We start from the raw sequence: 14211 nt of genomic DNA on the forward strand, positions 1-14211 counted from the left end.
GTGGCCACAGCCCCTGTGTGTCTGCCCCTGCTCGTCAAGTGCGGTGGAGGGGGACGTGCCAGAGCAAGGCGGAGCAGACGTTTTGTGGTCCTTTTGGACGCTGCCTAGACCTGGAGTCAGAATCTGCATGCGTTTGCCCTCTGAGTGACCTTGTGCACCTCACTTGATTCTCTGAAGCCTTAGTTTTCCTGACTCCCTGGGTGTTAAAACAGTGCGAGTAGGGAATGAACAAGCATTTCTTGAGCTTTTGCTGTGCGCCGTGCTCTGGGCATCACAATGACCACGTGAGGAATGGGGTCGGAGGTTGTAATTCTCATTTGGGGATAAGTGGACCAACGTTTGGAGATGTTCATCGAGCTGGTTTCTAACCCTCTTCTCACTCTAGTTCCATTTTTCTTTATACCAACAAATTGTTTTCTAAACTTGTCAGATCAAAGAATCACCAAGTAGCCTTGCTGGGCCGCATCCCTAGTGATTCTGATGATGCAGTGGGTCTGGGGCAGGGCTCCGGGGTGATGCCAGTGCTCCTGGTCTGTCCACCCATTCTGAGTAGCACTGAACTAAGGGAGCCTGGACATCATAGATTCCCAGGCCTCTCCGGTGGGGAGGTGATTTCCCTTGGTCCAAGGTGGGGGCTGGACATCTGCCCCCTTGATGTTTATTTATTTTTGAGAGAGAGAGAGAGAGAGAGAGAGAGAGAGAGCACAAGTAAGGGAGGGGCAGAGAGAGAGAAACAGGGAGACACAGAATCCGAAGCAGGCTCCAGACTCTGAGCTGTCAGCCCAGAGCCTAACATGGGGCTCAAACCCACAAACCATGAGATCATGACCTGAGCTGAAGTCGGTCGCTTAACTGACTGAGCCACTCAGGTGCCCCGACGTGTGCATTTTTAAATAGAGCCTTAGGTGGGTTGTGTGATCAAGCGGGTCTGGAAGCCCTGCTCTCAACCATAATCCTTAGCATTTAATGAGTACCTCCTATGCGTGGGGACTGCACCTGAAGAAATAGAGTGAGGGGGTCACCAGCCACGAGGAGCTTCCAGCTCAGGGTAGTCACATAATCTCTGGGCAGCTGAGTCGCCTGGGGGCTGCTTAGCAACTCAGATTCCCATGCTGGGCCCGAATTCCGCTTCAGGAAGCCATAGTGGGGTTGGGGTTCAGGAAGCACGATTGTTGATGAGCATAGGTGGTTGGAGCACAGCAAGTTCCAGGACCAGATTTTAGACACGGTTGTCCAAGTGGTGGGGACAGCGTGCCCCGCCTGCAGCCTGAGGAGAACAATGACCGCGTTACGAGGCTTCAGGGTGCCGCTGGGTTACTGGGGGGCTGAGGGCAGGGTGCGCTGAGACGACAGTGGGAGGGGCCTGGCAGAGTGCCAGGAGGAGGATCTTGGGCAGGGCTGTGGCTTTAGGGTGACCAACATGTCCCAGTCGGCCTGACGCTTTCTTGGTTTTCAGAACTGAAAATCCTGTGTCCTGGGAACCCCCCAGGCCTGGGCAAGCAGGCCCGTAGTTCACCCTGTTAAGCAGATGGAGCGGTTTTTAGCAAAGAGGAAAGGAACCCGGTGCAAAGCAGGGCTTTGTCCAATTAGACCTGGGTTCAGATCCCGGCTCTGATGCTGCTTGTCCGGCCTTGGGTGAGTTACTCAGCTTCCCCGAGCCTCCCTCTTTAGCTCAAAGGTTGTTTTGAGGAGTAAAAGAGATAATGCAGTTTCAGGCACCAGCAGTCATCTGCAGCAGCCTGCCTGAATCAGGAGTACTGTGTGTGGAAGGAGGTTAGAAAGGTCCAGATACTCAGCCCTTTACAGGGAGGAGGAAGCAGGCAGGGCGACAATGACAACAGGGATAGCAGAGCCGTGCAGGAGGGGTTGGGGTGGGGTCCTGTTGTACTGACTTGTGGCTGAGGCCCAAAGCTGAACGGCAGTCGCTGTTAGCTGGGTCCCCGAACTAGTCAGTGTGGACCTGGGGCCTCACGCCAGGTCTGACAGACTCCCCAGCCCTCTCCTTGCAGCCTTCCATCCTGCACTTTAATGAGCCGGGATAGGATGTGGGGGTGTCATGATGTGTACTGGGGACGCAACAACGAATGTGACCGCTGGGCTGTCAGCCCCATGAGGGCAGGGCTGTTTCGCTCTTTTGTTCTCTGCTATATCTCAAGCACCAGTAACATGTCTGACACACGGTAGGTACTCAATTAGTTGTTCAGTGAACACCTTGGCCGCTGCCCTTGAGGAGTTAACTCGGATTCATTTCCTCCTCAAACACCTGCTGAGTGCATACTGGGTGCCAAGCCGCTGCCTGAGAGGGCCTGGGGTGCCGTGGTCATTAGGCCCACCCTGTGCTCTAGTGTAGCACACATGCTCAGTGCTGGGAGTGGGAGTGGGAGAGGACGAGGGCTGAGGAGGTCCTGGGGAGGGAGTGTCTACCTGAGAGGCTAAGACTCTTGGTATCGTCCCTCAGGTGACTGGATGGCCCCGCCTGCCTGGGGCTCTGGGTAAGTTCTGGCTGATGGACTGCTGTTCAGGCTGACTGAATGCCCATGACCTTCTCTTCCTGTGTCTACTGTGCAACTGTAGGGTTGACACTTGCTGAGTGGCCAGGGCTCCCTGCTGCCTCTCCTTGTCCCTCCAGTCTCCTCACCTGTGGGCTGGTTCAGCCCCTTTGCTGTGAGGCCTGCCTCCCTTGAGTAACTGCCTTCTCTGGCCCTTGCAGGTTCTGAGTCCAAGAAGAAGCAGTATGTTTTCTCAAGTAAGGGGTGTTGAGTCGGTGAGGTGATATTGCTGGGCATGTCGAGCACAGGGACCTGCAGTAAATGCCTTTCCTTTCTCTGGCCCGCCAGGCCAAGAGATTCCGCTCTCCACTGAGTCTTGGGCCTGGAGGCCTGGGAAGGTAGGTCCCTCAGGCCCCTTGCAGCTGCCCCGCGGCCCGGGGCAGCCTCCTTCCTACCTCTGCCCCACCGCACACACCAGTTTTGGCGTCTCCTTCTGCCTGGACTCTCACTTGGAGAAATCCTACTTCACCTGTCTTCTGAGTGTCCCTGGTGGTCTTTCCACCCCGCTGTGCCTGGACTTGATGGCCCCACACTGTAGTCTTTGAGGGCAGGGACAGGATTAGAGCTTTGAATCTTCAAGAGATGCTTGCCGGCTCTGTGTGGGTATGCATTTAACTTGTCTGTGTGGGGCCAGCTTCCTGAGCGAGCCCTTTCCAAGCCTTCTGGGCTGGCCTGATAACATCCCCCTGCCCTGTTAGAGTCATTTCCTGTCCTGCTGAGCCCTGGGGACAGGCCAAACCAACTCCAAGATCATGACTTTCAAGTTACCTTTTCTCTTCTTAGACTAGGTTTTTCTAGGGAAGTGTGTGTGTATGTGTGTGCATGTGCGTGTGTATGAGCGTGTGTGTGTTAAACCAGTATACTTATCTATTCTGCCAGCGCAGTGGAAATATTGTCTTCTGTTCCCACACTTTACTCTCTCATCCTGTCCCTCCAGCTTCTGCATTGTGCGTGAACACGGGCAGAAGGCTTTGGCTTGGAGCCTGGACTCTAACTACCAAGAGTTTCCCAGAATATAGCTTTCTGCCAACTTCTTTGAGCTCCTTAATCTTTGACTTATGGCATCTTTGCCTTTCAGTCAAGATCCAAATGGCCAGGTCCTCTGAACCGGGTCATAATTCAAGCAAAGATGGCGGAGGGGGAACAGAGGCAGCCCTGAGGTGGAAATGGGAAGGCCGGGGTCTCGGTCAACAATCATATCCCAGCTACATGCCAGGCACGCCTGAGGGGGGCTGAGGTACCTGATTAGGTCCTGTCCGTGAAGGGGAGACTAGAGATTGACTCATTCCTTTCAGAAATATTTAAAGAGTACCTACTGTGTGCCTTGGAGACAGGGTGTGAAGGGGAGAGTGACAGGGCAGAGGTCAGAGCCAAGGTGGTAAGGTACAGGGATTTTGGCTTTCACTTCGGGTGAAAGGGGAGCTTCCGGAGGGTTTTGAGGGGCCGGGTGACATGACCTTCTCTTCTCTGCCCTGCTGTGTGGCCCTACCCCGGTTAAGCCCAGCTCCCGGCCTGCCCCTGCGTGCTGCATTTTGCGGGAGGAACCTTGCGCGTCATTTGCACTTGATGACAAGTGACCTCGGAGGCACTGCCACGCTTCTGGCATGTTTGTATTCCTGCTCTCACGCATTCTTTTCCCTTCTTAGGCCTTTTATCTGGATGGCATCCTCTCCTACCTCATGACGTTGCCTCATATTTTAGCGAGGAAATAGAGGCAGTTAGGAAACCTCCTTGTTTCCCACCACCGAATCTGTGTCCACTTTCCCTCCTGTCATCGTGTGGAGGCTCCGGTTCCTTTTAAGGCCTGCACCCCCTTCACCTTGGCTCACAATCGCCCTGTTGGAGCCTCCTCAGGACTTCACGGCTTCTGGCATTTCTCCTCGCCTCTGGATCAATTCTCTGTCTCTCTCTGTTTCCTGGATCATGCCCTAGAGGGTTCATAGATACCCAAGACTCTCCTGTAAAAACCTTCCTCAGTCCCACGTCTCTGTCTCCTCACTGCCCGCCTCTCTGCTCTGTCTCAGCAAAGCCTCTTCGAGGAACCTTTGTCTCCTCAGCCCTCTCGGAGCTTGTGTCCCTGCCCATCCCGCTGCTCTTCCTGTCAAGGTCACCCTCCGATGTTGCCTCCCTGTTGCCAAATCCAGTGGTTACGTTTGTGCTCTTATTTTCTTCCCTATTCCAGCTGACTTTAACCCACTTGGCCACTCCCTCTTTCTGGAAACTTCTCACCTCCGTTTTTGTAACAGGCAGTCCCGGTTTCTTTAACCTGGTCCTTTCGCTCACTCACTCTCCTCCAGCTTTGACGCCGGCCTCCATCCACCGATTTGATGTCTCTACTTGGATATCGAATGTTATTTAAGTCTGTCGAAGCAGAACTCTTGGTCTTATTCCTCCTCCCCTACAGTAAACGGCAAAACGGTACCACTGTCTACTCCACTGTGCAGTGTCATATCTGAGATTAAAGAATTTGTCTTTAATCCCCATCCATTCCTCATCCCTCGTGCATCCGTTTCCTATTGCTGCCGTCACCGATTATTACACATTTACTGGCTTGAAACAATGCAGCTGTGTTCTCTGACTGTTCTGGAGGCCACAGGTTGGAAGTGGGTCTCATTTAGGCTAACCTCAAGTGTCAGAGGGGCTGAGTTCCTTCTGGAGGCTCTCGGGAAGGATCCATGCTTTTGCCTTCCTGGCCTCTGCGACTGCCCACATTCCCTGCCTCATGCCCCGTCTCCATCTTTAGAGCAAGGAGTTAGCTTCCTCTGTGACTATACCTGTTTTCACCACCATCTCCTCCTCTGAGCCGCCTACTTCCCTCTTCCAAGGACTCGGTGGTGCCCCCGAGGTAATCCGGAATAATCCCGTCTCAAGGCCATTAACTTAATCCCATCTGCAGAGTCCCTTTTGCCATGTAAGGTGACATATTCACAGGTCCCAGCAATTAGGGCACAGTCATCTCTGGGGCGCAGGGGGTGTTATTCTGTGTGCCACACCTCCGGTCCAACCCATTAGTAAATCTTGTTTATTTTTACCTCCAAATCGCGTCTTCCCCTCTGCCCGTCTCTCCCCTTCGGCACTATTTCTCACCTGTGCCCCCTTGTCCTGGCATCCGTCACCCCTCACCAGACTCCTCTGCGGTGACCTTCCAACCGTCCCTGCCATTGCCTCGCCCTCTCCAGCCCCAAGTTCGCTCTCCACACGGCGGAGGGAGGGGTCTTCACAAAACCTAAACCGGATCACTTCAACCCCCTGCTTGCCCACTCCCCACCCCCTCCAGAGGCTTCCAGATGCTCTGAGAAGGAAAGCCACACTCCTGAGCACAGTCTGCCACAATGTGTTCGTGGCTGCCCTTACCCGCCTCTCTGACTACCATGCTCCCATCTGTCCCCGCCGCTCCAGCCACACGGCCTTCTTGCTGTTCCTCACGCATGCCAGCTGCGTTCCTGCCCCAGGGCCCTTCCGTGGGCTGCCAGAATACTCCTCCCTCAGATCTTTCCGTGGCTCGCCCAGTCTCAGGTAGCCACCCAGTTGTGCACTGCCACGCCGCCCTGTTTTAGCTCTCTGCGCGTCTCTTACCGCTACCTGGCCTTTTCCTGGTTTGTCTCCCCTTCTGGAATGTGAGCACCACGAGGGCAGAGACGCTTCTGCCTCACCCACCACTGTACGTGCCGGGTGCTGGCAGGTGCTAAGTAAATGCTGGCTGGTGGCTAATGCGTGCAGCACTCTGAGGTCAGGCCAAGGGAGCAGGAAAGCTTCTCCAAGGTGACCCTGAACTGCAGCTCACACGACGCCTGGGCTGTTGGCAGGAGAAGGGAGGGAGGTACAGCCTGTCCAGGCACCCCCAGGTGAGACAGATTGCCACAGCCTCGGAAGGATGCGGGGGGCCTGGAGAGTGTGCACGTGGGAGGCTGGTGGCCCAGGGAGAGCGGTGACGAGTTCTACTTAATAACTGCAGACCCAGACCTCCCTCACCTGGTTCTGAGATGACGGGCCAGGTCCTGCCAGCCCCCTGTGGGTGACCAGATTACGCACTCCCGAGTCAGCACACTCCAACACGGGCCATCTTCTTTTCTTGATTATTATGATTATTTTATTGGTTTTAAGAGAATTTAGTGCTTCATCACTTGCATATAACACCCAGCGCTCATCCCAACAAGTGCCCTCCTTAATGCCCATCATTCATTTAGTCCCCCCATCCCGGTCCACCTCCCCTCTTTTCTTTTTTATTAAAAAAAATTTTTTTTTAACATTTACTCATTTTTGAGGGACAGAGAGAGACAGAGCCCGAGCAGGGGAGGGGCAGAGGGAGAGGGAGACACAGAATCCCAAGCAAGCTCCAGGCTCTGAGCCCCGATGTGGGGCTTGAACCCACGAACCACCAGATCATGATCTGAGTCGAAGTCGGACACTTAACTGACTGAGCCACCCAGGCGCCCCTCCCCTCTTTTCTTGTTAAATTAACTAATGTTTTATGCAGGCAATGAATGTACATGGTAGTAAAAGTCAAATAATACAAGAGAGAAAAGTAACTTTATTCCTACAGCATCCCTGTGTCCTCTTGCTCCTGTCCACAGACGTAGCCACTCTTGGAACTTTCCTGGGGGTCCTTTCAGAACTAGCGTATGGGGCACCTGGGTGGCTCAGTCGGTTAAGCGTCCGACTTCGGCTCAGGTCATGATCTCACGGTCTGTGAGTTCGAGCCCCGCGTCGGGCTCTGTGCTGACAGCTCAGAACCTGGAGCCTGCTTCGGATTCTGGGTCCCCCTCTCTCTCTGCCCCTCCCCTGCTTGTGCTTTCTCTCTCAAAAATAAGTAAACATTAAAAAAAAAATTAAAAAGAAATAGCCAGCATATCTGTATGTGTATAAGAAAGAGTGTTGTTGGTTTCTGGTTTTCACACACAATAGTAACATACTGCATACCCTGTTTTGTATCCCTCTCTGACAGTGTTACCTATTGCTGTGTCACAAACCCATCCTCAAACTTGGTGCCTTCAAATAGCCACCTTTTATTATTTTTCACCATTCTGGGCTTGCCAGGGGAGCCAGCTGTGGGTCTGCTCCGCGATGGAGCTGCCCTTGTCTGGGCCCTCTCCCGTGGCTGGGCCTGGCTGAGACGACTCAGCTGTGTTCCCTGTGGCCTTTCTTAGCCAGCCCGGCTGCGTTCTCAAGGGTCACAGAGAAGCGAGAGGAAAGCAGACGCGAGTAAGCCCTTTTCCGAGCCTCTGTGTGTGTCACACGTGTCTGCGTCTGTCCTGTCAATCAGAGCAAGTTACGCGGCCAAGCCCACGTTCAGTGTGAGAGGCCAGAAAGCATGTGGGTTCAGGGGTATGAAGAGCTGGGGCCGCTCGTGCAGTCAGGTACCGCGGGACCGTATGTAGATCCGTTTCCTTCCGTGTAAGGGACGCGTTATGTCCCATCACGTGGGGCACGCCGCAGTGAGGACTGTGCAGGTTTTCTGTCCTGTGCTGTTCCCAGTGGGGCCGTATGTAGAAACATCCCCGTTGGTACATGTAGGTGCTCAGGAGTGCACGTATGTATGGGATAAGTTCCTAAGCCTGGAATTTCTGGGTCAGATGGTGCAGGTACATAAATCGTTCTGTAGATGTTGCTAATTGCCCTCGGTGGACACTCGTACCGATTTATGCTCCTGCCGACAGTATCCCAGTGTCTATTTTTCTGTCACTTCCTGGTGGGGAGGGGATGACAAGTGCTGTAGGTGCTGGGGTACCTGTGACTTACAAGGAGCCAAGTAAATGAGACGAAATTCACTGAAGTCGTCCTGAGACCAAGAAATGGAGAACCTGGCTGACTTCGCAGGGCAACAACGGAGGTGCAGGGGACGCTGACAGCGGCTGGACTTGAGCAGGGGTTTGTTTTTCCTCTTGGATCGGAGCCACCGCGGGATTGGTTTGAATAGACCTAAATGCTTCTCTATTGACAAATGCGAGTTGTTGAGAGTTTTTTGTATTGGTGTCACGTACTCCCTGGAATAGAGTGGAAACCTTAGGCTTTTTTCTTCCGCGTTGATCCAGTCTCTGGGTGTCAGCTCTTTATCCCGTGAGGGAGAAGGCTGGGAGGGGGGGCAGTCACCTGAAGTGGCAAAGGCCACACCGCGCCTCCCTCCTTGGGGGAATCAGGGAGGCCAAGGCCGCCTGGGCATCGAGCAGGGCCAGCCGCCAGGCTTCGGAGATTGTCTGTTTGCAGATGAAGCTCAGCACAGGGCTCTCGCCCGGGGCCGATTCCCCATCTGCTTCTCAGTGAGGGTCCCCAGGAGCCGTCTCTGTTCAGCTTCAGGCTGTATCTCTACCTAAGTCCCTGGGAAGCTGGTTTCTGCAGCCTCACTTAAACCCTGAAAAATACCCGTGGGAAAGGTGGAAACCAGCCCCGAGCACCCCTGAGTCCCTCCTCACCCTGGTCACCTGACAGTCCTGGCAGGCGGAGCAGGAAGGGACTTAGGAACGGCCCGGGCAGCCCTGCGGCAGAAGGGTGAAATGGCTTGGCCAGCGTCCCATGGCTGCTCGGGAGGGAAGCTGGGCCCCTTCTCTGATGTCCACACAGTTCGTGCCTGACGCGCCGGGGCAACGGCGCAGGTAGATGGCCTGGGTTCAGAATTCCAGCTCCAGGACTGACTGGCCCTGTGGCCTTTGGCACACGGCTTCACCTCTTGTGCCTGGTCCCCCATCCGTGAGGATGGAGGTTGAGAAAAGGTCCTAGTGAGGTTTGGAGGACTAACGGGGTGATGTGATGTCTCAGCGCGCGGCACGGCATTTAGTAAGAGCCCAGCATGGCTTGTCTAGTAAGATTATACAACATTCTTATCGTCCTACTAGATCGCAGGCCTCTTGAGCACAGGGATTGTGTCCCCTAGAGCTTTCTGGCCTCCTAGATGCAACATAACCATTCTGGGAGATAGCAAGTCCAAAATGAATGGCAATGACAGTAATCGTAACTCACATCTATTGAGTACCTGCTCTGTACTCTGTGCATTACACCCACGTCCAATCCTCGCCGTTGCCAGGTGAGGAAACTAAGGCTCAGAGAGGTTAGGTAAGTTGCCCAGAGCCGCTCAGCTAAGTAAGCTAGGGAGCCGACGTTAAGCCTGGGGCTGCCTGAGGCCAGAGCTCTGTCTTCCACGTTGTACTCCTAGGCTTTTCCATTCTGGAAAGTACACCCTTGGCCCCACTGTGCAGTCCTGCTGTGCTCCCTGCAGGGTGGGATGGCCGGCTGTGCCCTACCCTGTGCCTGGTGAGTGTGAGTAGGCAAGTGAGTGGGGAGAGATACTTAGATTTAAGTATTTCATGAGGCGGAATCCTCATGTAAGGGTTCCTTGTTCCAGTGGTGCAGCCAGAAACTCTCAAGGCAATTACAGAGCTCACCTTGTCTGCTCCCCACTTTTCAGGGACCACTTTTCTCTGTTGTCCCACGTCCAATGTTGTGAAAATTGTTTTTTCACATATTTTGTCTTGTGTTTATGGTTATTTGTTTTTTTCACTTGAGAGGGAGAGCGAGAGAGTGCATGCGCACATACAGGGGAGGGGCAGAGAGAGAGAGAGAGAGAGAGAGAGAGAGAGAGAATCTTAAGCAGGCTCCACCCTCAAAGCAGAGCCTGACATGGGGCTCGATTCCATGACCCTGGGATCATGACCTGAGCTGAAATCAAGAGTCGGACGCTCAACTGACTGAGCCACCCAGGCGCCCTGTGTTCGTGGTTATTTTATACAGGAGGGTAAATCTGTTCCATCTTGGCTGGAAGCGAAAGTCTGTTTTTAACTTTTTATTCTCTTTTATTTCATACTTAATTCTTTAATCCAGCTGGAATTAATTTTCTTGCGTGCCCTGAGGTGCCGTTTTTTTTCCCCTTGTGCCTCACCTTCCTAGCATGTAGCTGGACATGCTATGGGCAGTAACAACTGGCTAGGTGACATCTGTGTCCTTTGTCACTCGTGGCCTCTGAATTGGGGACCCAGGGGTCCTTGACAAGAGCTGGCAGCGCCGGCTGAGGATGGAGCCTCGCAGCCTCCGTAGAACTTCTCCAGCGTGAGTTCATAGCATGTTTTTCAGATCTTTGCCCTCCTGGTTGGGAGAGTGAGTGGTAGAGAAGTCACCTTTTTGGAAGGAGAGAAAAGGAAACATAATTTGCCTGGGCGACTCCCTGGAGCCTGAACAATTTTAAAGTTTCACAAATTATTTTGCAGCCGCTACGTTCATTTCAGATTTTCAATTTGCAGCCGCTCTTTGCTCAGAGCGCGCGGCTCCTTCGGGAACTGAGGAGCTGATCCTCGCCGACCTGGCAGGAAATCCCAACTCTTCCCCTCTTCCCCTCTCTGCCCTTCATGGTTCAGCTCTTGGAGTTCCCCGAACAACGGGGCTGTGCCATGCCTTTGCACGTTCTGTTTCTTCTGCTTGTGAACACGTACCTGTGACATAGCTGGTGAAGGCTTTGTCTCCTCCTCTTCCTCCAGTCCAGGACTGTGCACGTCTCCAGTACCACTGCGTCGTGTGGAGCTTCAATGAGGGAAGGGACCGTGTCTCCTCACTCTGAGCAAGGCCTCTTCCTCTCAGTGAACCTTTCCCAGGGCCCGTCCAGTGTTTCTGATAGAGCTTGGCAACAAGACTGGTGTGTTCCTCCATTATCCGGAGATCGATACGCTAAAAGTCTGTAAATCCTGCAAAGCACTAAGGTGGTAGCTTTTTACGTCTCTTTATGTCGTCCTTTGTTTAAATATTTTTGCAAGCCTAGGATATACAAGCCGTGAAATGGGAGAGGTGGGATGTCGGGGCATTCTACCAAAGCCCTCAGTTGGGTTCTGTGGAAATTCCTTACAGACGTGCGGGATCCTGGGAATGAATATTGTTCGGTGAGGTGTTCTCAGATAGCCGTTCTCAGCTGAAAGCCTGTTTGGTGGTCGGGAGATCTAGTCAGGATAGCAGTTTGGCCACTGTAACTAAGGTCCGAGTGACAGTGACTAAACAACAAGAGCCAAGTGGAAGTTAATGTTTCTGTCTCACGCAGTGATTGATCATAAGCGGTCTGGGGCTTGGTGGCAGTTCACGCGTGTTGGAGACCGAGGTTCCTCATGTTGTGCTGCTCTGTGGTCCTCAGTAGATGGCTTCCATCTGGAGGGTTAGAATGGATGCGCCATTTCCCAGCAACGCGGACTCTTCCCAGCTATTGGGGTAGGGCGAGGAGGAACCGGAGGGTGAGCTCACTTCCTGTGGGGCCAGCAGAGAAGCTGCATGCGGCACTCTGTTCACATCCCACTGACCACAACTTAGCATCCAGCCCCCAGGGAGCCCGGGAAGTAGTCTCTACCTTGACAGCCATGGGCATGGATAAAACTCAGGGACTCTAATACTAAAGGAAAAAGGGGAGAATGAATATTTGGGGACAGTTGGCAGATTCTGCCACAGGCAGGACCAGACCTAACACTGGAGGGTGTAGTCCAAGTGCCTTGGCCTACCATTGAGTTACTTCACCGTTTATTGAACACTGGCTCTGTGCCAGACATTACGCTTGGTTGGCCCTGAGACTGAAAACAAGTGACATAGAGATTCTTCCTTCAGGCCTCTCATTTCAGTGTGGAAGGGGCAGATAAGTAAAGGCCTAGGCTGGCGTGCTTGAGGTTCCTGGTGGCAGCCGGGGGTGGCGTGGGATAGGGCACGTGCGGGGAGAGATGAGCAGTGCCCAAAAGATCAGTAGGTGTTTATCAAGGAGCGGTGGATGTGTTCTCCGCATTCCGAGTCATCCCAGAGGCGTGGAGGAGGTTCACTGGGCCCACGTGTGGAGAACTTGGACGGAACCTGTTTTCCACGGAGATGGGGCTCAGCGGGGAGAGGGGAACCGTTAGTCCCATGTTTTGCTCCCCGCTTGAGTCTCCGTTCTTGCCCTCCCGCTCGCCCACACCCTCTTCTCCGGCCACTTGGTCCGGTGCACTTTCCTTGCCTTTGCACCTTCCTTGTGCTCTGCTGTTCCCTCAGCCTGGTTTGTCCTTCCCTGTGCTATTTGCCAGTCCAGATCCTACTCATCCTGTAGGGTCTAGTTGAGAGGCATGGCAGGCCAGGCCACAGCATGTCCCTCCCCGAGAATGCATTAGCTCCCATCCACGGTCTCACTGTGGTCACAGTATCCTTCCCATTTCATACATGGAGGCTGGTGCTTCAAGAGGGTGAGCAATGTGCCCCTGGTCGCACAACTAGAAAGAGGTGGCAGACAGCAGAGGGCCCAGTCTGCTGTCCTTTCTGCTTGCTGGCCTAGTGATTCTGCTGGGGACGGCCATTTCAGCTGTAGGTCAGGGGAGCCCGCAGTGGGGAGTTAATCGGAGTGGGGAAAAATGCGGAGCGAGGAATCCTCAGTTCACACGTACAGTGGAGCTTTCTTAACATTGCTCCCCCCGCCCCCCCAGAACACTGAGGTTAAATCCTAGGGCCACAGTCCCAGCGTGACAAACTGGAATTTATATCTGTAACTCTGAATCTAACGTTATTTTAGCTTTTGGAAACTTAAAATCTACAGAAAAGAAAGTCCGTGTATATGAATAGTCTCACCCCAGAAATAACCACTGTTCCTGTCCCATCATATATACTTCCAGTGTTTAAAGAAGACTCGCCCTTTTTCCTAATATTAAGGTAAAACAATTCTGCTCAATGAAAACAATTCAAACTACACAGAGTTAAAAAATTACCCCAAATCCTATCATTCAGAAATTTTTATTACTCATTCTTAAGAGATACTCATTCTAGACATGTTTTTAGGAAAACAGAATAAAGGTAAGCAGGCAGACTTTTATGAAGAGTGATCGCACATTCCTGTCCAACGTCACAGCCATCAGCCACGGGCAGCTTCTGGCCACTTGAAAGGTGGCTGGTTAGAATTGAGATGTGCCATATGTGCGAAGTACCCATGAGATTTGGAAAGCTTTTTTTAAAATTCATTTTTATTTACTAATTTTTTTTTAAATAAGCTCTGCGCCCAACGTGGGGTTCGAACTCACGCCCCAGAGATCAGACTCACATGCTCCACCACCTGAGCCATCCAGGTGCCCCTAGATTTGGAAAACAATGCAAAGAAGGAACATAAAACTATGCCAGTAGTTAAAAAATATGGATTGCTTGTTCAACTGATAATATTTTAGATATATTGAGTTAGATAAAAGATATTACCAAAATTAATTATTTCACCTGTTTCTTTTTCCTTTTTTACAATGGCGACTGCAACTTTTAAAATAACGTGTGGCTTGTACACAGGTCTTGGGCGCAGCCGTTCTCGATTTGAAAAATAAAGTATTAATAAGTACTCATGGGAAAAAAGAAACAAAAGTGAATCTCAGGGAATTGTTGAACTCCAGATAAATGCTTCAGCGCACGGCATCACTTCCTAAAAGAGTTCAATCAACTCTTCAAAAGACTGGAGTCGTGTGTGTGTGTGTGTGTGTGTGTGTGTGTGTGTTTTCTTTAAGCCTATATTCCCGTGTTTTGAAAGATGGTGCTCTAAAGCTCCTCCCAATTTTGATATATTGTCATTTTTGCACTGTGTTTAAAGCAGTCACAGTCTGTTCTTTAACTGTAATTCTTGTAGGCACCTAGTATCCTGTATGTAAATGTGTGGACCCTCCCTGTCAGGCCTTTGCCCACATATCCTTCACCCCTGAGTCCCGAGTTTCTT

The 14211-nt window shown here is 52.4% G+C and overlaps 1 protein-coding gene across 4 annotated transcripts in view; it reads left to right on the forward strand.

Moving 5' to 3' along the window:
• TTC7B (tetratricopeptide repeat domain 7B) overlaps positions 1-14211 on the forward strand; it is a 254836-nt gene that overhangs the window by 7109 nt on the left and 233516 nt on the right. Inside the window, exon 1 of one of the 4 annotated variants that reach the window (XM_047080224.1) lies at positions 1440-1635. The exons of the other annotated variants lie outside the window; for them this stretch is intronic. The gene's annotated coding sequence lies outside the window, so the exon portion shown is untranslated. Of the gene's footprint in view, positions 1-1439; positions 1636-14211 lie in introns of those variants that run through there. 4 annotated transcript variants of the gene reach the window in all.

This window comes from Lynx rufus, unplaced genomic scaffold, assembly GCF_022079265.1.
Source record: "Lynx rufus isolate CCGP_SWC_20201006 ecotype Redwood Valley unplaced genomic scaffold, mLynRuf1.p SCAF_17, whole genome shotgun sequence".
Taxonomy (NCBI): Eukaryota; Metazoa; Chordata; class Mammalia; order Carnivora; family Felidae; genus Lynx; species Lynx rufus.